The following is a 21,792-nucleotide window of genomic DNA, read 5'->3' as shown; positions in this document are numbered from 1 at the left end:
AGCCAGTATTATTAAAATGTCAAAGATCTTCTCAAATTCTGACTACTCTGAGATCCTCAGGAGGTTGTGTCTGTTAGTTGAAGCATTTGTAGAGAGAGTTCTGGAAAACCCTGGAGATGAAAGCCAAGGACGTGCTTCCATCTCAGCGCTGACAGGCCTGCACCACACAGAGCCATTTCCGGGTTTCTACTGTCAAATGCAACGGCTTCCCTGCCGTAACCGATGGTCGGGTTAGACCTTCCGACTGCCCAGAATGGGTTTTTAAAAACTGTTTTTGTACCTTGCGAGGAATTTATAGTTTTATCCTTGAAAAGAGACAAGCGGCCCAACAAGGGCAATGAATATGTCTCGTGTTCTCCAATTCCATGAAGAAGCCTTCCCCTCGGAACCCCATCAGCTCCTGGGCCATTCTGCCCCCTGGGTGGAGAGAGCTGGAAAAAGGAGAAATGGATCCATTCCTCTTTAATTTTTTTTTAATGTTTATTTATTATTGAGAGACAGGGAGAGATAGAACATGAGCAGGGGAGGGACAGAGAGAGAGGGGAGACACAGAACCTGAAGCAGGCTCCAGGCTCTGAGCTGTCAGCACAGAGCCCGATGTGGGGCTCAAACTTACAAACCGTTAGATCATGACCTGAGCTGAAGCCAGTCACTTAACCGACTGAGCCACCCAGGCACCCCTTAGATCCATTCCTCCTTAAAACCCCTCAACCTATCTGGAACCAGCACAACTCCCAGAAAAAGGGTCCACAGATTCCCTTTCCAGTGACTATGGACGTATCTGAGGATGAGAAGAGAGAATCTGCCTCCATGGGGAGCCAAGCAGCCCAGCACAAGCCGGCCCTTTCTTGTGAAGCCATGCCAACATCAGGGTTGCATTTCCTATCCAAACCCTTGGCCCAGGAGTATTAAACACTTTGAGAAGGACGTGGAATCATCACTCAAAACAGTAAGATGCCAGCTTCTTTTGAGCGCGTGATCTTTGTGAAAGCTTTGTGCGCAGCAGCTCTATTTGGAGCTGACACTGGCCCAGCCCAGAGCCCCTGGGGCAGGTGTCTTCCTGCCCAGCCCCTGTGCGTCACTTTCTCATTGTCTGCACACCTTCTCCTGTCTCTCTCTGCAGCCCCTGAGGGCTCCTGCAAGCCCTCCTTCATGCAGCAGCTTCCAGTCACTTAGCTCCATCCTGGCCACAAAATCTCTACCACTTAATTACATAACATAACGTGTGATGTTTCATTGTCCCACCTTATGGTAAATCACACGGGACAAGAATCAAGCCTTGTTTCCTCTTATTTCCATGCTCTCCTCCCCACAAAGATTTTGCTGGGGTCCTGATAGTTATTCACCAAGTACTCTTTCTGCTTCATTTCCCGTGGAGGTTGAACCCAAGGCTGTTTTCTAATCTTAATTTTTTAGAATAGATGTCAAGGGTCAAAGCACCAACAACCTACTCTACGCAAAATAATTTTTCTAGGTATTGTTTGCTGCCAAACACCAGTTCACCAAAAGACTCTAAACCTATTTCTTTTGGGGGGGGATGAAATGACCCACATGCCTCTGAGTCCTTGGCACTGAAAATGTTTTGCAAGCTTATCTGAGTGTCCAAGGAAAATTAAAAGATCTTTCCAAGACTAAAAACATCAAAACTGACCAAAATTCAGAAAATCTCTGAAAGAAAAGCCCACACACAGTTCCACTACCTCTGTCCTGAGCCACTGTCATCTGTCATCTCTCAGCTGGATTATCGTGAGAGATTCCGAGTTTGTGTCCTGCCTGACAAGGTTACTCCCCATTTTCTACCTGGGATAGTCGGCTGGTATGATGTGTTTGCTCTACAATACAAATTTCACTGGGCAAGACCCCTCCTGAAAATCTGTCGATGGTATCCAAATTCCTTAGCATATCATATAAGACCCTCACCACTTGCTCCAACCCCAACTCCCACCTTCCCCTCCCCAGGGACCAAGATTTATTATAGGACTTTGGCAAATGTCCTGGGCTTTCTGACCTGGGGTCCTTATACTTCACACTTTACTCAGCTGGAATGCACTCGCATGCCCTCTTTTCTTACACTCCATCTCCGTTTAGAAATCAGCTGCCTCCCTTGAGCCTCTAGAGCTTCCAAGACAGAGTTCAGAGCACCCACTTCCTCCCAGGTTATCACACTGACCAGGGAAGCCTGCTTCCTCACCAATGCCTCTCCTTAGACAGAGGGCTGGACACAGTAGAGGGACAACCTCTAGCCCATATTCACCCAAGTGGGCACATCCAGTCTCCTGTACCACTTTCACTCTTGTCTCCCTCTTTGGGGAAAAGGAGTATTGGGGGGAAGAAGAACAGTCGGCTCAAAAGTAAAGGTAATTTTCAGTAAAGTAAAAAAAAAAAAAAAAAAAAACCACAATACAAGAAACAGTAAGAAAGAGAAAATAATATCACCAAATACATTAGGTGGACTTACGTCAATGCACAGTTGAGTTATCTAATTGGGCTGAGCCATAAAGAGTGTTTGAAAAAGAGATAGATATGATTTCAGTAGTGCCAGGAATTCTGGGCACTAGAGGAAAATGGGACATGTCAACTCCTGCCCCTCAGTTCAGGGCAGGAGGGTGGACTGTCTTGGTCTGCAGACCATCAGGGCAGCTGGAAGGCCACTGACAACTCTTCTACTCTTGGGTTGCCTGTTAGTCTCAGACTCTCATACCCTATTTGAAAAACTATTGCCTCCAGATTTTATTTATTTTTATTTTAACTACATTAATCATTTGTTGAATTATGTTCTACATCAGACCAGACCAGTGCTTTCTTGTGTGTGAGGTACAGTGGATCATGGAGACTCATGTGCATTTCGTGGGGGAATACCAAGGATATGCCTTTTTAAAAAATGTTTATTTATTTTCAAGAGACAGAGTGTGAGTGGGGAGGAGTAGAGGGAGGGGGACAGAGTATCCAAAGAAGGCTCTGCACGGACAGCAGCAAGCCCAACAGGGGGCTCAAACCCACGAACTGTGAGATCATGACCTGAGCCAAAGTGGGAAGCTCAACCAGCTGAGCCACCCAGATGCCCCAACAAGGATATGCCTTTTAATGAAAAAGTGGATGAAAGCTTAGTGTGCCGCATATTGAAGGCCTCCTCACACCACCTAGAAATTGCCTGGCCCATCAGCTACACCAACCAGGAGGCTCATGAGGACAGTAAGTGTGTTCATATAGTTCCCTGTGTTTCCAGATTCATACTGGGGGTTCATACTAGTCTACTATGTTTAATAATACATACTAGATGCTCACAGTAACATCTATTTAGAGTTGAAATTTTTGTTGCTTGAATGAGATAGTTAATTACAAAAGGATGAGTAAATCAATGGAGGAATAAAGTCAAGGAGAGATAAAGAATTGAAATCCAAATTATAAGCCAAAAGGAGGCTTTGAAGTGTGATGGAGGTTCTGTTAACATTGTGGAAGGTAAGAAATGCTGCTGTGAGCCTGGCTGGAAACAGGTACTTGGGTGACAGTGTAAATAAAAAGTATTTAATTGCATCAAATGTCACAAGGACAAGAAAAAAATCAGAGATAAATACAGCAGACCTGCTCTACCCCATTAAATTATTAGCATCAGAAATAAGCACAAAAACAAGACATTCCTCACCCAAACTGTCTTGCTCCATAGCTACTAACCATTTGGTAATCATCAAGGTGTCAAGACAAAAATTTTCCATCTAGTCCTCAAAACCTGCAGGATCAGAAACCACTCCAGGTGTTTCAAACAGAAGGAATTTAATATAGGGAGTGATCAAGATCAACAAAATATTGGAAGAGCTGAGAAAATGAGGAGAAAAGGTAAGGTTATCCAGAGATACATAACATTAGGAATCTGCTACCAAGTCTAGGGCTGAAGTCAAAGATTAAAAGTAGGATCACCAGAGCCCACAGGGCTGCCCCCAGTGGCTGCTGGAGTGCCTGCCCCTCACCACCCACCACTGCAGCAGGCCAGGACCCCACACTCAGCTGATGTAGTGGGAGCTCAGACCCCAAGCTCTCCTCCTGAGGCTGCCACAGTTGTTGAAAGTGCACTGCCTGGGCAGGAACCAAAAAGCCCCAATTTTGCTGCCACTGCCACTTCCAGAGGCAACAAGACAAAAAGTCTTGTCTCCTTCCAATCAAAGGACAGCACCTGCCATGCAGACACTGACAGGACCCGAAATGACAAGAGAATCTGGACAATGTAATTTGCAAACTTCAGCTTCTGCACTACAAAAGGGAGCACAAAGGGGTAGGAACAGAGAGAAGTGGGACAGGTCCTGGGCACAACCATAGTGTGGGGGTCTCCAGGTTCTGTGCAACAGATGAGAATGTGTGTGCACACATGTGTACACCAGTATAGGTAAAGGTGAGTGCACACACACACACACACACACACACACACCTGTGTCTGAGAGGCAAGGGATTATTATTAAATTTACATGCTCCTGGTTCAGTCTAGACATGTCTCAAAACAACTGCTTCAGTTATGTCGTTGGGCTAAATAATAGCATCCTAACCACCCAGGGAGATGTGTTGCCTCAGTCTAGAAATCACTACTCATTAACCCAACTCCCATGGGCCAGCTGGTCCTTTCTGGGCCTTCCAATAGCTCAAGTGGAGGAAGCATGAGTGTTCCCTATGCTCACGAGGAGTGAACACACAATTCGTCACTCCCAGTTCCCAGAGCACTTTTACTATTAAAAACAAGCTGAATAATGGTATATTCAAGGGAATATACCCCTGCACAAGCAGGGAAGGGACAGAAAGAGAGGGGAACAGAGGATCCAAAGTGAAGCAGGCTTTGGGCTGACAGCAATGTGATCCCAAAGTGGGACTGGAACTTTCAACCATGAGATAGATCATGACCTGAGTGGAAGTCAGATGCTTAACCCACTGAGTCACCCAGGCACCCCTCCTCCCAGTACACCTTTGAACCTGAGAACATCCAAGAGAAATTTCTCCTCTGGAGACTTTAAATTAAGATACATTTTGGGGCACCTGGGTGGCTCAGTCGGTTAAGTGGCCGACTTCGGCTCAGGTCATGATCTCACAGTCCGTGAGTTCGAGTCCTGCGTCGGGCTCTGTGCTGACAGCTCAGAGCCTGGAGCCTGTTTCGGATTCTGTGTCTCCCTCTCTCTGACCCTCCCCCGTTCATGCTCTGTCTCTCTCTGTCTCAAAAATAAATAAACATTAAAAAAAATCATTAAATTAAGATACATTTTGAAATAATAAGAACTTTTAAGTAATATGAATAAAAATATTATTTTTATAAATATTTTTAAAATCCCTCCCTAGAAATCTTTCTAATGACAAAGATGAGGGCACTAAATGGTCTCCTGAGGATTTTTATTGTGCTTTCTTGGTTTGGTTTGGACTGGGGTTTTGGGAGGGGGCTCTCTGGTTTCCTTTTTTTTTTTTTTTTTTTTTTTTTCTTATTTTGAAATAATTCCACATTACAGAAAAGTTGTAAGAGTAGTACAAAGAACTACCATATCCCCTTCACCCAGATTACCCCATTTGCCCCTCTCTCTCTTTCTCTTTCTCCCTTCCTCCCTCTCTCCTCCCCCCGCCCCATCTCCATTGGTTCCCCTTCTGAACTATTTGGAAGCAAGCTGTAAACCTGATGCCCCATCCCTCCTACATACTCCCGTGTGTATTTCCCAAAAGCAAAGACACTCTCCTGCATAACCACAGTACAGTCATTTACAGCAGGAAATGGACTTCGATAATGGCACTGGCTTCCAAACCAGAAACCCCATTCAGTTTCCACCACTGGTCCCCGCCATGTTACCTTTCCCTTTCTGGTTCACAACCCAATCCAAGATCATGCCTTGTATATAGACTCCATCAATACAGAAACCACACAGCCTTTTTTTTTTTCTTTTTTTGCCTCTCCTGTCCCCTACAATCTCAAGAGCACGACCTTTCATTCTTTAGTTGAGCCCCAGCAGGGTCAGCCCAATCTTTCCTCCCCAGCCAGCCTCGGAAGTGACACCAGCTGTCCTGGAGCACCTCTGGGGCACCCTGGGCCCACATGTCCCACCTGCGGTATTGCGCTCTTGGTCTGCTGGCCAGCTGGGTGGCTGGGTTTTTCCCTCATAAAATCAGTCCCTGCTTTCAGTCAGTAAGTAGCCGATAGAGTTTTGTGGGGAGACCCTCCCAGACAGTGCTTTGCTTTCCAATCACAAGGCACTGGTGCCTTTCTCCCCGTGTTCGGTTCACACCCCATGCAGATTCCTTTTAAACTCTCGCAGCCCAGGCGTGCCTGGGTGGCTCAGTAGGTTGAGCATTCAACTCTTGATTTTGGCTCAGGTCATGATCCCAGGGTTATGGGATTGAGCCCAGCCTTGGGCTTTGCATTGAGCATGGAACCTTCTTAAGATTCTCTCTCTCCCTCTGCCCCGCTGGCCCTGCAAATAAAAAAATAAAATAAACTTAAAAAAAAAAAAAAAACCTCTCCTGACCGGGTTTGGCCAGCTGTGTGCCTATTCTGCTGCAAGAAAGCCAAGCCCAGGATTTCCAGACACCTGGATGCCAGTCCCGTCTTAAGTTCTCTGAGCCTCAGTTCCCAGATCCAGAAATGGGCCCTAAATGGGCCCTAAGGACTTCTTAGTTTCCTTCCAGCCTTGGCACCATCCACCTTCACTTCTAATGCTGCCTGGAGGCCCCAGTGTCTGCACTCCCATTGGCTTTTTGGCAACACCCCTGGGGAAGAGGTGTCTCCTGGAATCTTCCAGTCCAGTGGGCAGAGGAAGACAGCAGGAGCTTTAGTCTTGGGTCGTGAATGGCCACGTGACCTCTGACCTCCCACCTTGCTGAGCCCCCTCTTGGAGAGGGATTGTTATACTAGGGGCAAGTCCACATTCTCATGCAAATGATCATAGCTTCTATGGCAAGAGAAGAGGCCTTCACTTCACTCCTCTCCCTGTCTGCTTAGAAAATTAAAACAGAAAGAAAGAAAGAGAGGGAGAAAGTAAATTTGCAGCTTATTGCTGCCCCAGGACAGGAAGTGGACAGGTAAAGGGAATACTCAAAGGGGTTTCTTCTTAAATGTTGAACATGTTCTAAAATGGACTGTAGCAATGGTTGAACACCTCTGAATATACTAAAAACCATTGATTTGTGGGCTTTAAATAGGTGAATTTTGTGGTACGTAAATTATCTTGGTAAAGCTACACACACACACACACACAGACTGATGACAAGAAAGCACCATCAGAGAACTCTAATCTCTCCGTGTTGATGGATGACACTGGAAGATCATCCAGATGTGGCCCCAAGTGAGGTCAGGTGAGAGCCAAGAGGTGTTGGAGGAAGGGAGACACTCAAGTTGCAGGGGTAGGGGTGGGGAGTTAGAGCTGGTGTAAAGACTGGGGGGATGGGAGGAGTCTCCTGAGCAAAAAAATGTTACTCCTCCCCAACTGGGCAGATGTGGCTGTATTAGTCGATCTCAGGGCCTTAACTGGTAGATCAGCAACAGGATAGTCTCACCCCAGATTAAGTCGTGCAAGGATTTCCAGCAAGGAGAGGACCTGGGATCAGGCTGCCCACCACCCCTCTACCCTGTCAGCTCTAGAAGTAACCCCTCTATCATCAGGTGATCTCAAGGATTCAAGGAAGTGAAAAGTAGATCCTTCTCCAAATAAATGATAGATGCTTGGTACATAGATACATCGATGATAGATGATAGATAGATAGATAGATAGATGATAGATAGATGATAGATAGATAGATAGATAGATAGATAGATAGATAGACAGACCTTTGGTTGATTCCAAAAATAATATAGTGAGGTTATCATAAGGAGTCAAAAAAATCATGTTTTGGATCTAAATTTGACAAATTCCCAGCTGTGTGAGGCTGACACGTAACTTATGTGTACACCTCACTTCCTCGTCCATAAAATGGGCACAGAAGAGGTGCTTGCTTCATGGAGTTGTGCACATTAAAGAAGAAAATGAACATGAAGCAGTGGGTCAAATGCCTGATACTCAGCAAATATTCGCTATTACCAGTTTTCATCTTTATCTTTTTAAAAAAATATTTATTTGTTTTGAGAGAGAGGAGAAAGAGTGTGTGAGCACAAGCAGGGGAGGGGCAGAGAGAGAGAGGGAGAGAGAGAATCCCAAGCAGGCTCTTTGCCTTCAATACAGAGCCGGATGTGCGGCTCAAACCCACAAACTGTGAGATCGTGACCTGAGCCAAAATCAAGTGTCAGATGCTTAACTGACTGAAACACCCAGGCCCCCCTAGTCTTTATCTTATCATGAGTATGAACTCCATGTGCATCTAAGGAAACCAAGAGCCTAAAAGTGGGGGCTGTGATCCAGATCTGCACCCTGACGGGCTCTGCTCTGCAGGCCATGCACTGACTTCTCCCTGGGAAAGCATTCACCTGAGGCTGTCAGAATAAGCACTCCCAGCTCAGCTGGATACAGATGTGGGGGCACTGCAACCCTGACACAACACAGCCTGAAGGGAGTAAGTCAGAGATTTGAGGTCTCATTTTATAGTACCCAACCTCTGTGAGAGAGACACTTTCACAATGGCTGAACGCAGCTCTGGGGGCAGTGGTTCTCAATCAGGGACACTTAGGGGCTAGGCACTCAACCTCCCTTTGGATTTCCACCCTCCACTCAGAAGTTCCTGATGCCTGACTGGGAACCAATATAAATCATGTCATTGCGATCTGGAGTCTTTTCCTGCTACAGAAAGACAGAGAGTATAAGAAAAAGATGTTTTAGCTTGGAAACAGCAAGAGAAAGCTCTCCCTACAAAAAGTACCCAGGGCCAGGAGTGAAGACAAGGAAAGAGTTTCCTAGTGACTCAGAGGCTGGGCCAAGGTCTAGGATGCCTTGATTTCAATGGGCCCTTTGCAGGTGGACGGACAGGTGAGGTCAGAGTCTGAATCTAAAGCCTTTTCTGGAAATGAGACACCTCCCTCCTTCTGAACTCATTTCCTCCTGGGCTTTATTCAAGCAAGGGTTTCTTTTGAAATAGGAGAAGCTGGGCACCCAGGGTGGGACTGGGGGCCAAGCAGGTCCAGTCACCAGCCTGCAGGCTGCCAGGAGTACAGACAAGGTGGTCTTTTAGCCTCCGGGGAAACATCGGTGCTGCCTTATCTCTAGGTGAGCACACGGGGATCCCGCAGAGGAGGAAAGGACCTGGTGTGGGCAGGGACAGGAAAATAGCTCAGCTTTGGGAGCACAAGGCACGCCCTCATCACCAGCGTCACATCTTCTTCCCAGCCCTCAGATATGCACACAAAGCTGGCATTTAGAGGAACCGTGCACACACCTCAGAAAGCAGAATTGGGCACTCTGGCTTCAAAGGATCCAGCCTCTCCTTGCAAAACAACTCAGCTCTGAATAGCTGTCTGGTACGTCTATCTCTTGAAATGCCCAGATTTGGTTGTTCAAATGATGAAGTCTTTATCAGACGCAACAGGACCACAGCAGAATGGCTCATAAGCTGGTGGTTTATAAAACCAGTATCTTTGTCTTTAATTACACTCATTGTTATGCTCAGAAATTAAAGGAAAAACACAACAAACCGGAGATAAAAGGTTGCCTTTTTATACCAATATGTGTTCAAGGACTTTTAGAGCTAACTGGCGAAGACCAGAAAAGGACCAGGCACATCCCATCATGAGGCCTGGGGCACCTGATTAATTAAGTAAATGCAGAAACAACAATTCTCAGAAAACTTCTCAGGAAGTTCCCTGAGAAGTGGGTTCATTATTTTGTATCCCAAAAGCCCAGGGGTGAGGAGTCCCTGATGGGGGGGGGGGTAAATCTGCCCCAAAAATCACTTAAAGGAGGCAGTGAAGTCGGTACTCAGCAGCCTCAAGTCTGACTTCCTGGCTAAAAATGGGATCCGCTGTTTATTGCCTCTGTGAATCAGTCGGAGACTCAGTTTCTTATTCTGGAAAATGGGCATTGCAAATTGTACCTGTACTGTTATTACACAATAAGTATTAAAAACAGTGCTTAGGAGATGTGGAAGAACTCAGTGTTAAAGATGACTAGGTCCACCTTCCTGAGGTTACAGATAGAGAAAATGAAATGCAGAGAACTGGGACTAACATACTTCAGACTCCAGTCCAGAACCTAGATCTCGCGGCTCCCAGAATAGTGGGTTTGGAGTTATTATTATTAACCAATCAAAAGACGCCTAGGTGGCAATACTTTTTTTTCCCCTCCGTTAAAGCGGGGGTTGTGGCAAAAGATGTGGGCTCTAGTCGGCTCAGGCTGCTCAGAGATGCATCCTCAGCCCCAGACGGTTGGGAACTCCTAGAGACTGGGGGTGTGTGTGGCCACAGTGTAGACCTAGAACCACTTGCCCCTGCCCTGGGCTTTCTGTGGCATTCTACCAGGGAAAAGCAAAGCATGCCACACTGAGCTTATTGCGTTCCAGGACAGTCCTGTGGGGTAATGTAAGGCTAGAAAAGCAGAGAGATTTGCCCAAGACCCCATGAAGGATGAGTGAGTAGCTAGGGTGGCATTCAACCTCTCGTCTCCTGGCTCTAGGTGTGGTGTTCTTTTTTGTGGACCACAAATCCTTGACTTCCATGCCATGGCCCCTCAAGGAGAAGGAAATGCGGGGCAATGTGAGGCGGAGAGTCCAGGAACAGAGTGAACTTGGCTCTCTTACAATTAGAGAAGAAAAATGTCTGCTGCGCTGAGGTCACTTGGGTTTGCATAGACTATTTCGAAAGGATCAAGTGATTTAAATATTAGTAGTGTGCAGATCAAGTCAGTTAACCCACAGGCCAAATGGGGGCTGACCTCACTACTAAAGGACACAGGTTTTCGGGGACACAAAGAATAAAAATGGGAAATGTATATTCTTATAAAATGTAGTGAACCAACGAAAGTCCTGATCAAATAATATTTCATAGTATTGAAATATATTTCATAATATTTGGAAAGAATTGTGAAGGAAAAAGTTCACGTGTCTCCTGAATTCCATGATGAGAAAAGAATAACGGTGACACTCTGTTACCTGCTAGCTCAGAAGATGGTTTCCTCCATTGTTCCTTCCTTCCTCTCCTCTTTCCTCTCCTCTTTCCTTTCTTCTTTTCTTCCTTCCTTCCTTCCTTCCTTCCTTCCTTCCTTCCTTCCTTCCTTCTGAGGGTCATTAAGCAATTATTTATGTACTCAACAAGTGCTACAAATCTCCATTGACCACTGAGAGATTCACTAGGTGAGGAGACAGAAGAGGCTGGCCCTAGTGGACCAGCATTCTTACATTCCTGCCACATTTTTATTGAGTGCTCTACTACACAGTGATCCCTGAAAAAAAAAAAAAAGTCATTTCATACTAGCTACAATTTTCCACTCTACGAGTATTCCCAATTTCACAGGGATTTCTCCATAAATACTCACAAATCCTCATTTTCCTCTGGAGAAACTAAGGCACCATAAAATCAAACAGAAATAAAGTGACATAATTCCCATCAGAGAGCAAGTCAGTGGCAGAAATAAGTAAAACAACAGCTACAATCACAAACATGGTAAAAAAACCCAAGTTCAATTCGGAAATAAATGCTGGGATGCCTGGGTGGCTCGGTGGGTTAAGCATCTGACTCTTGATTTTGGCTCAGGTCATGATCTCATAGTTCATGAGTTTGAGCCCTGCATCAGGCTCCATGCGGAGAGCATGGAGTATGCTTGGGGTTCTCTCTCTGCCCCTCTTACATTCACTCTTTCTCAAAATAAATAAATAAATATTTAGAAAGAAAGAAGGAAAGAAAGAAAGAAAGAAAGAAAGAAAGAAAGAAAGAAAGAAAGAAAGAAAGAAAACACTAAAGAATCTAATCTACTCCCATCCTACTCAAGACTACATACACCTTATCTCTGACAAAAGGTTGTCCCATGCATTATCATAAATTTTTGTTCTAACTCCATCAGTAAAACTAACATTTTAACTGTGGAGAATCTCCTAAAATACTACACGGGTGCACGTTTGTCGGTTTTCCTAGGATAGATGTTAACTGTAAGACCAGTCATGAACACAGGACTCCTTCTGTCCTCCTCCATTTAGCCTTGGATCATGAGAAATCTTGGTTCCTAAAATGCTAACAGGTCAGGGAGCAATAATGGTTTTTTGTGCTGTGTTGTTCAATACCATGGAAGGCAAGCTGTCCAGGGAATTTTAAAAAGTTCAAAGAGATTCAGTTGGAAGTTGCTCTCAGAGGACTATTACTTTTCAAGATCATACGATCCCAGAAGAGCATTCCTTTGCAACGCTAGCCCAGGTGGCCACCTGCACTTTTTTATTGTTTCAGAGTAGTTGGAAGAGGCACAATGGCAGAGACAGAGCATGGTGGAAACTTTTCACATTGCTTCATGGAGTCATTCGGCTCTGTCACCTACAGAATTCCTCCTACACCTCCATGGAATGCAAAAATAACGTGAGCTGGGAAATACATAGCATTCCTTGGTCAATGCTAATGCCCCCTTTGGGATGTTTAGCACACACATTACTTTACAGAAACCTGTTTCACTCTGCTTAGTTCATCACTTTCTAGACTTACTTGGTCATGGAAATCTTTTTCCTCTAAAACCCATTAACAGATTTAATAAAGATTTAATAGAACCTCTTGGATTCTATGAAACATTGCCTAAGAAAATCTTAATTGAGTCCAAGCTTCACTTTCTCTCTCTCTCTCTCTGTCTCTCTCTCTCACTTTGTACAAGGATCTCAATAAAATACACCTAGCTCACGAAAGGTGCACAATGTTAACTGAGTTAATGAATGCATTGACAAATCAATGAATGAGTGGCTCTGTGGGTTTACCATTAAGGTCTCACGCACTCCAGGGAAAGCCTTGGCAGCAGTGAGCCTGCCACTCGCCACCCACTCCCTGCCTCCAGATGGAGAAGCTGTGGGAGGGGCTGGAAAAGGCCCCCTGGAAATGCAGGCTCACAGTGCTGCAGCCACCTCTGTGTCCTGCCAGCCTAAAGGCAATGCTGCCAGTACTTGAACTCTGGGCAGGGCAGAGGAAGGCAGAGGAAGCGCTGGAGCCCTGGGGTTTAACATAGGATCATGTTGCCTTAGACTTTGTCAGTGACAGGGACTAGAAGCCTGACAAGCTCGGCCATCTGGTTGGGTCCCATCACCTATCAAAAACAGGATCTGATATTTGTGTAGCATGGAAAAAAAAAAAAGAAAAAAAATGATTGTGCTGCAAGTCCACAATCCCTTATCTAAAACCGCTGGGGCAGCTGTGTTACAGAATTCAGAATTTTTCCGATTTTTAGAAAGATAATGGGGTGTATATACCCCATATTGTATAACAACACTCACAGAGGAGCACTGCCCCATATGCAAACAATATTTCTGCAATGAAACATGAAGATTCATGATAAGGGAGATAAATAAAGCCTATTAATAGTTTCAAGTCAGTTCAGGTCAGATTTTGTTGGCAAGTGGTATTAGGTATACAAAATGCTTTTGGTTTTCATAGCTTTCTGGATCTTAGGATTGTAAATAAGAGATGGGAGTCTTTAATGTACTTCTTGCCAGAAAGACACTTGCCATGAAATAAAAGGGGTGCACAGTGAGTCTGAGTTATAAATCCAAGGACTTCTCTTTACAGATAAACCACACTGCCAATGCATCACAGAGCTTTTATTTATAAACAAAATATTCCTCAACATTTCATTTCTGATCAAAATGCTTTGGACTTCGCTTTAATGTTGTTTGCTTTGATTTGGAATCTACTCTAGAGGGAATCCATCCATTTTTGCCCTTGAAGGATTCACAAGGACTTTAAGCTATTTTAACTACAATAAGGAGGGCCCCGAGAAAGAGGGGGTTTCCAAGGCAAAGGATTGAAGACCAATAGTTTAATGAGTCACCAGTAAATGTCCAAAGTCACCAAAGTGCCTACCATTTGGTGTGAAAGTGATCACATGGTTTTTAACGTGCGCAGTGGCACCATTTCTCTCCGTATATGAGTTGTGAACTCAAATACCAGATTTTGTGACTTCCAGCTTCATGGCCTCAGATTCTAACATAGAAAGGATGGTTAAATGCAGACTATCTCCTGTTGCAATTCACAACACGATCAAGTATTATTTGCCTTAATAAATAAAATATTAATGCTAGCCAACATGAGGTACTTATCCACAGGGCTAATCAAACAGTGACAAGTGTCCCGACTTCAAAATGGTTGTCAATATCCAATCTAGTACTCAGATCTCCATTGGAGTATAATACCAGAGGATCCGGCCTACAGAATAGCTGTAGTATATTCACTGGTGTCCAGGCAAAGTTGGAACACCAAGATTGTATCTTCTCTGCCTCAGGCCATAGGTCCACTTACATATAGTAAGTATTTTGCAAAATCAAAGTGCAACAAAGGCTCTCAGGTAATATTTACTTTATGCCTTTACTTCAGACAAGATGGCACCCAACCGTTCAGGCCCACCTTGTTCACTTCTGTTTTCAAAGATCTCCCAACATAAGAACCACCCATGCCAATAATCCATCCTGGGTCTAAAGTCCCTCAATGTCAGTTTGTGCTAATTCAGCCCCAAGTTCCTGGATAATAGGCCAATTATGTTATGTCACTAGAAACTTAGACTCACCAACCCACTGAGACTTAATAACCTCAAGAAGGGAATTTCCTAAATCTCATATCCAGCTGGGGATTTAGAACAATGAGTTCCTCTCCATTAATCTTTCATTCCTGTAAATGCTGAGGGTGTCAAGAATGGTTGTGTGTTTCTCTCTAGGTCTTCAGAGGTGAGAACCTTGAGGCAGTCAAGTGGCTACAGGACATGATGCCAATAGTGAAGGCCACCTGTGTCCAGCTGCCAGATAGCATTTGGTTCTAGCAGCTGGGAGGTAGAAGCAAGGACAATCCAAGGACCATAAACAGAGGAATGGCATGCAGCTCCCTGGGCAGTCAGAGCTTGCTCAGAACCCAAGGGGAGGGAAACTCAAACCTGAACAACTCAGTGGCCAGAGACCCTATGGTTGATGCCTAGCTCTCAGTGTAGGAAGAGACATTCCTACTCTCTGGCAGATGGTGACCCAATATGAAGTGCGTACACAAAGGACCTATGAGTGTATGTTGGGTGAGGATAGGGCAAGGACCCCAAAGAGAAGGCAGCCCCTCCAGGTACCATTCTGCAGGCAGCCCACACAAAACCTTAGAACAGCATCTGGCACACAGTAAGTGCTTAATAAATAAAAGTGCTCTCTTGGTTTCCTGTCCTGTATCTCCAACTACCATATTCTTTTTTTTTTAATTTTTTTAACATTTATTTTATTTTTGAGACAGAGAGAGACAGAGCATGAATAGAGGAGGGTCAGAGAGAGGGAGACACAGAATCTGAAACAGGCTCCAGGCTCTGGGCTGTCAGCACAGAGCCCGACACGGGGCTTGAACTCACGGACCGTGAGATCATGACCTGAGCCGAAGTCGGCCGCTTAACCGACTGAGCCACCCAGGCGCCCCTCCAACTACCATATTCTTGACTTCTCTATCAGTTGAGTCTCTCAAGTTCAACCACTTTTCCTTAGAAACACTTGTGTAGAAATCCCTACGCCAGAACGCTGTTGCAAAAGAATTGGTTTTAAAATAATAGACATTAAAAAAAAGATCGATTTATATAACATTCTTGAAATAACTGGGGCACCTGGGTGGCTCAGTTGGTTAAGCGTCTGACTTAGGATCAGGTCATGATCTCACGGTCTGTGAGTTCAAGCCTGGCATTGGGCTCTGTGTTGACAGCTTGGAGTCTAGAGCCTGCTTCAGATTCCGTGTTTCCCTTTCACTCTGCCCCTCCCTTGCTCATGCTCTGTCTCTGTCTCTCTCTTAAAAAATAAATAAACACTTAAAAAAAAGAAATAACAAAATTATACAGTTGGAGAACAGATTAGTGGTTACTAGGTGTTAGGGATGGAGGAAGGTATAGCGGGATGGGAGAGATCCTTGAGGATGGACCTGTTCTGTACCTTAATTGTGGTAGTGATTACAAAAATCTACCACCTGTTTAATGTGATAAGACATTAGATGTGTGTATAAGATGTGTATGTGTGTGTATGTGTGTATCACACAAGTATACACACATCTTATCACACACACAAGCACACACACTCACATATATGACTACATGTAAAACCTCTGAAATCTGAATACATTTGGTGGATTGCACAATTGTCAGTTTCCTGATTTTGATATTCTGTCTAGTTCTGCAAGATGTTACCACTGGGCAAAACTGGAGGTACATGGGACCTCTTTGTACGTTGTTTCACAACTTCCTGTAAATCTATCCATAATTATTTCATAATCAAAAAAAATTTTAATGATCGAATCCACATGAGTGAATTATACACAATTTGTTAAACTATTAAGACAAACATAAATATATGTGTAGACAAACCAAATAACATGCACTGTTTTGTTCTGCTACTCATTTTCTAAATATCCTTCACTAAGAGATTGGGAAAATGCTTATCCAGAGCCATAACCTTGCAAAACACCCTGCATATTGTAGTCACCGTGAAGAGTACATTCTGACATTGGGCAGTACATAACCTGTGCGCTAATCCACAGCACCTGCTTTTAGCCAATTCCCGCAAAGTGATGTATATCAATGACTGATTCTTTTCTTTCATTACCTTGGTTTCATGATCTATTTCTGTATCTCAAACTGCTCTACCTTTCAAGTCAGTCTAGATTAGAATAATCACAATTTTGTAACAGCGTTGATATTCTGATCACATAGAATTCTGTTTCTCAGTCTACTTGCTCCAACTTCATATATAAAAACAGAGTTTCTACTCATTTATTCAAAGCTTTCTATGGAGTACTTACTATGAGCTGTAAAGATTAATTCTCTGTATTGTTATGAAGCATAATCACTAGATACCCATGCAATGCTCCAGTTTAGGCAGTTTCTTCTTCTTTACTGGTTGCTCTGCAAAATGCATTCTACCTGGAAATGGCTTCTCTCCATCGCTCTGGTATAGATCTAATTACCTAACTTATTGGCAGGAAGAGAGCTTCCAGGGTGAAAGCTACTTGAAACAGGACTCCCCGCTATGCAGAAGGTGATTCTGTATTTCATTACAAGGTAGACCATCAACTGTGGCTGGTATCAGGCTTTTGTCGTTCATCCATTTCAACCTATTGATGTGTGGTTCATTCATGGTTATGCTGTTCACAGCGGGGCTGGTTCCACTGGTTCCAGGACGAGCCCTGTGCAGACTTAGGGAGGGGGAACAGGTGGAGGCAGGGGAGTAATGGGCCAGAGTGAAGAGGTGGTTGCAAGGGTAACATTGAGAAGAGGTGAGGCAGGACTCCCCTTTGTCCAGAAGGGTGGGGCAGAGCAAGAGCTTCCCCTAGGGCATGGAACCCACAACCAGCACAGGCTCTTTCCTGATGTGTTCCTCCCACCCCTCATTTCCCATCAGACACAGGTGCAGGGGATGCACAAAGGCTACTTTCCTGAGCAGCGAGTTGGGACAAAGCCAACAGGTGATCTCAGGGTTTGGCACTTTCCCTGTGCTCCTGCAAGCAGACTAACCATGAAGGCTTGATGAAGGTTTAGAGATGAACGACAAAGGGGTGAGGCGAGGCGGGGCTGACCTTCCAGCTCCAGGATCCAAATGTTTTCCTGGAGCAACTTTGATCTGAACGCACACACATTCACTCACACACATGGGATTACCAGTCACCAACTTCCCACCCCCACATGCAAGCCCTGCTCCATGGTGGGCCTGAGCCAGAAAAAAGGCAGCACAGAAGAGGGGCTGAAATATTCACCCTTTCTCAGCCTTTAGAAAAGAACATAAAAAAGGAAGAGAGAGAGCTGTCTGAAAAAGAAGATTTTGCCTGAACTCCACTGACCTTGCCAGTACATAATAAAATGTTGTGTAATTTTTAAAGAAGAAGAAGAGGAGGGGAGCCTGGGTGGCTCACTCGGTTAAGCATCTGACTGGATTTTAGCTAGGTCATAATCTCACAGTTTGTGAGTTCGAGCCCCGCATCGGGCTCTATGCTGACAGTGCAGAGCCTGCTTGGGATTTTCTATCTCTCCCTCTATCTCTGCCCCTCCCCTGCTCATGCTGTCTCTGTCTCTCTCAAAATAAATAAATAAACTTAAAAAAAATTAGGAGGAAGAGGAGGGGAAAAAACTCCACTAGCCCTTCACCATTAGACAAGTTTGAATCCTAGCTAAGTCATTTACTAGAGATGTGACCTTGGGCAAGTGACTTTACCCCTCTGTGCCTCATCCTTCTCTTTTGTAAACTAGAAATGATGATGGTGATGATGATGATAGCAACCTCACAGGAACTGGGGAGGTTTGAAATGGGGTTAATATATGGGAAGGCACAGAGCAATGCCTGGCAGGTGGGAATGCTCATGGCACAGAGAGCCCTCTTCATACTCCCGGCTCCCACAGAGATTCAGTTTTGTCTGCTTCTTCCTGCATGTGCTTTTTTCAAGGTCCCTCTTAAGCACTTTCCTCCCCATCCTTTTTCCCCCACTAAGAGGCAGCCCCATCCCACAATTAAGAGCATAGCTTTGGATTCAACTCCTCGCTCCCCACATCCTTGCTTAGGCAATTGCTGGCCTCCCTGTGCCTGGGTTTCCTCACTGCAACCCGTGTCCTGCAGCCTGCCTCTTGGACCTAGTCACAGCCTCAAGGACCCGGTATGGAGGAAGTGCTGGCATTTCCTGAGGAGGAACTCAGCAAACAGAGGCGGCCCACTCAGAGCTCCCTTGCACTGCACCAGAGTCCCCAGTTTTGCTGTCACTCTTGGTTGCCCCTTCCATCCTTCCATCGTCTGCATCGCATTAAGCTAGTGCCAGGAGTGGCCATGTCATGGGCATTCATTGCCTTCCCAGCACTGTGCTACGTCTCTCCCTGTAATCCTGGAAAAAAACCATGAACTAGCACCTGCTCTCCACCTCCAGAGCCCCCTCTGCCTTTCCCAAGACAACAAGGGAAGTTAACAGTGTGTTGCTGTCAAGATCAAGAGAGACAGATGATGCACCGTGGGGAGGCAAGAGGACAGAGTAAATGATGGAAGAGCTGTCAGTGAGAGGACCTCCCTGTCCGGCCTACCAAAACTGAGGGGGTTTCCAGGACATGGCAGTTTCACTGCTGAGACTGGGAGTGTCCTGGGCAAACAGGGGTGGCTGGTCACACCAACAGTCCAGCCATCCATAATGCCCAGGGTTCCCGGAAAATAGCCATTGTTGCTGTGACAGTGGCTCAGAAACTGAAGTGACAATTTTAGGAAGGTAACTTCGCTGAGCCTCAGTTGCCTCACCTGTAAAACAGGGCTAACCATGGCCACTCTTCTTACAACACTGTCATTGAGAAGAAAAGGGATCTAGCGAGTCACACATGTGACATTGTGAGCCCCCATACAATTGGCTGGGATGTAACCTTGTCCCCCAGCCAGCTGCTGACCCTGGCTGCCCACTTACTCTCCCCAAATCTCAATGGCCTTGCCTGTCAATTCAATTAGAAAGCAAGGTTAAATAAATTACATAAAGCTGGCCTTCTAATTCCAAGCCCTCAGTAGACACAGATCCCTCCCTCTACAATATTCACCTTTTCCAGTCTTTAGGGAAGAAGAAAAAGAGGAAGGGAGAGAGCAGGTGGAAAAAGAATACTTTGCCTAGACTCCACTGACCAGGACTTGTGGGTAAAGAAAAGGTTGTATAATTTTTTTAAAAAAAGGAAGAGATCGAAACCTGACTCAGACTGGCTGGAAAACCCCAGTACCCCCTGCCTTTACCACCAGACAAGGAAGTCTCAGCCTAATGATGGTGGAAGGGATTTTGTGAAGGACAGACAGGCACAGTAGAGAGGGGGACAGAAGTGCCCCAGCTTTGATCCAGTGCTTGGATCTGAAATGTTGGATCACCACGCATGCGTGACTCCCATTGGCCTGCAGAGCATAGAAATGTCTGGAGGGGTAGGGTGAGGTGGAGCAAAGCCACCGTCCTTGCTTTGCAAAGGGCAGAGAGCCCAGGCATCTCTGTGAGAGCATTTGGCCCCGTTCCACATATTGTGGCCTCTAAGCCCTGGGTGCAAACTCCACACCACTCCCGGACCCCGGCGTCCGTGGCCCCAGTGCTGGGGGCATGTTTCTCTTTTCCCCTTCCAGGCTATCGTTGTCTGGCCTCGTGAAGGAGGAACTGTTCTGGCAATGGTCTCAGAGGCCTTTATGTGAAGGTCAGTGGCTCCCATGTTGCTATTTTTTAACATTTATTAAATGCCAATGGCATGCTGAGCTCAGGAGAAAGCAGAGGTGGATAGGGTGGGCAGGCACGAACTGTGCTGGAGATAAACAAATACGCTGCATTCCAGAGCTCTGAGGGAAGATGCCCCTCAAAGCCCAAAGCTGCTCTCAGCTTTTGTCACCTGTAGGGGCCTTCTCAGAAATTTGCACTCCAGTGCTCAGGGATAGGATAAATCAGAGCCTAGGGATGTACTGGCTGTCACTGTAACCGCTTGGCCACCAACAACAGCATTGCCAGCCACTTCCCAAATGGCATGTTTCGCCCTCATGGCCCTTTTGGCTCCCTCCACTCCAGGCACTCAATGATAAAAGAACAGCTGGAGGCAATGAAGAGCCCACAGTGTTCTTCCCAGTTGCCCGAACCTGGAGCTCTGCCTGTGCTCTCCCCCAGGTCTAAGAGGGTGGGGATTCAATTTGAACCAGAAGGAAAAATCCATCACTTTGGAATGGGTCATTAGAGCTGGGGGTACAGGGACCAGGCTTGAAGGACGAAATCCATGATTTCCACGGCCTTTAATCTTGTAGCTCGCCCTCACCCCGTCTCAGTGTGCACTCCCCTTCCTGGGCGTGGTACGGACACACACGGGGGGGGGGGGGGCTGGGGTGGGCAGAGGGGTAGCCCCTGAGCTCTTACATGTGCGGAATAACAACTCTGGGAGGAAGCTGGGTCAAACCCCAGCTCTACCCTGACTTGGGACAAGTTCTTTCTCCTCTGGGCTTTAGTGTCTCCATCTGTGAAATAAAGAGCTGGTATGTGATGGGTTTGAAAGGTCTTCAAGCTCTAGTATTCACTCAGCGGCCCCCCTTCTGGCAGGAGACGCAGGTGGAATATGAGGGTGTATTGGGAGGACTGTCTGGAAGATTCCATTGTGAGAAATACTCTTCCACGTCTCCCCATCTCATTACTCACTTGCTTGACCTTGCCACATCCTCTGTGTTTGGCACCCGAGAACCCCACCCCCCAGCACACATCGTTGCTCACCTTGCAGTGTGTCACGGCAGCCGGGGCCAGGGAGCCGGGAGCATGCCTGCAAGTCATTGCCCATCGCCCCTTCCCCAGGTGCCACAGCCAGGAGTGGCCAGCTCGTCATCTGTTCCTAAGCCTGGGAGCTCCTTGAGTTACAAATCGGAGAGCACATGGAAATTGAAACAGGAGAAGCCGCGAGCAGGGGCCAGAGGGCTCCTGGGCCAGCTAGGGAAAGACAACCCAGGCCGAGCAACCACATTATTTATTGGTGCTCTTGGGGAGACATATATGGTTAGGAAAAGAACCTCTTCATATCACAAGACACAGTCCCGCTGTTGTGGGGCCGGCCAGAGCGCCACCAGACTTACTCAAAGACAAGTGTCAGGCGTGGGAAGTACTGAACAATCGCCTGTGGGCATCGAGGTTATTTTTTCCCAAGGGCTTCACAGGATGCGGGGTTCTGAGAAACAGTGTTCCATTTCACACCAGGGAGGGAGGCACCCCCACAAGGAGAAGGTCTTCCTGAG

General features: G+C 45.9%; 1 long non-coding RNA gene across 1 annotated transcript in view; it reads right to left on the bottom strand.

The window, feature by feature from the left end:
• LOC109249432 (uncharacterized) overlaps positions 1-21,471 on the bottom strand; it is a 49,194-nt gene extending 27,723 nt beyond the window's left edge. Inside the window, exon 1 of the long non-coding RNA XR_002072559.2 lies at positions 21,281-21,471. This is a non-coding gene — a long non-coding RNA (uncharacterized LOC109249432). The remainder of the gene's footprint in view (positions 1-21,280) is intronic.
• Between the last annotated feature and the right edge of the window lie 321 nt (positions 21,472-21,792).

This window comes from Panthera pardus, unplaced genomic scaffold, assembly GCF_024362965.1.
Source record: "Panthera pardus isolate Hobbes unplaced genomic scaffold, ASM2436296v1 HiC_scaffold_17, whole genome shotgun sequence".
NCBI classification, from domain to species: Eukaryota; Metazoa; Chordata; class Mammalia; order Carnivora; family Felidae; genus Panthera; species Panthera pardus.
Note: the sequence above shows the minus strand (reverse complement) of the source record. Positions and strands in the feature narration are given on the sequence as shown.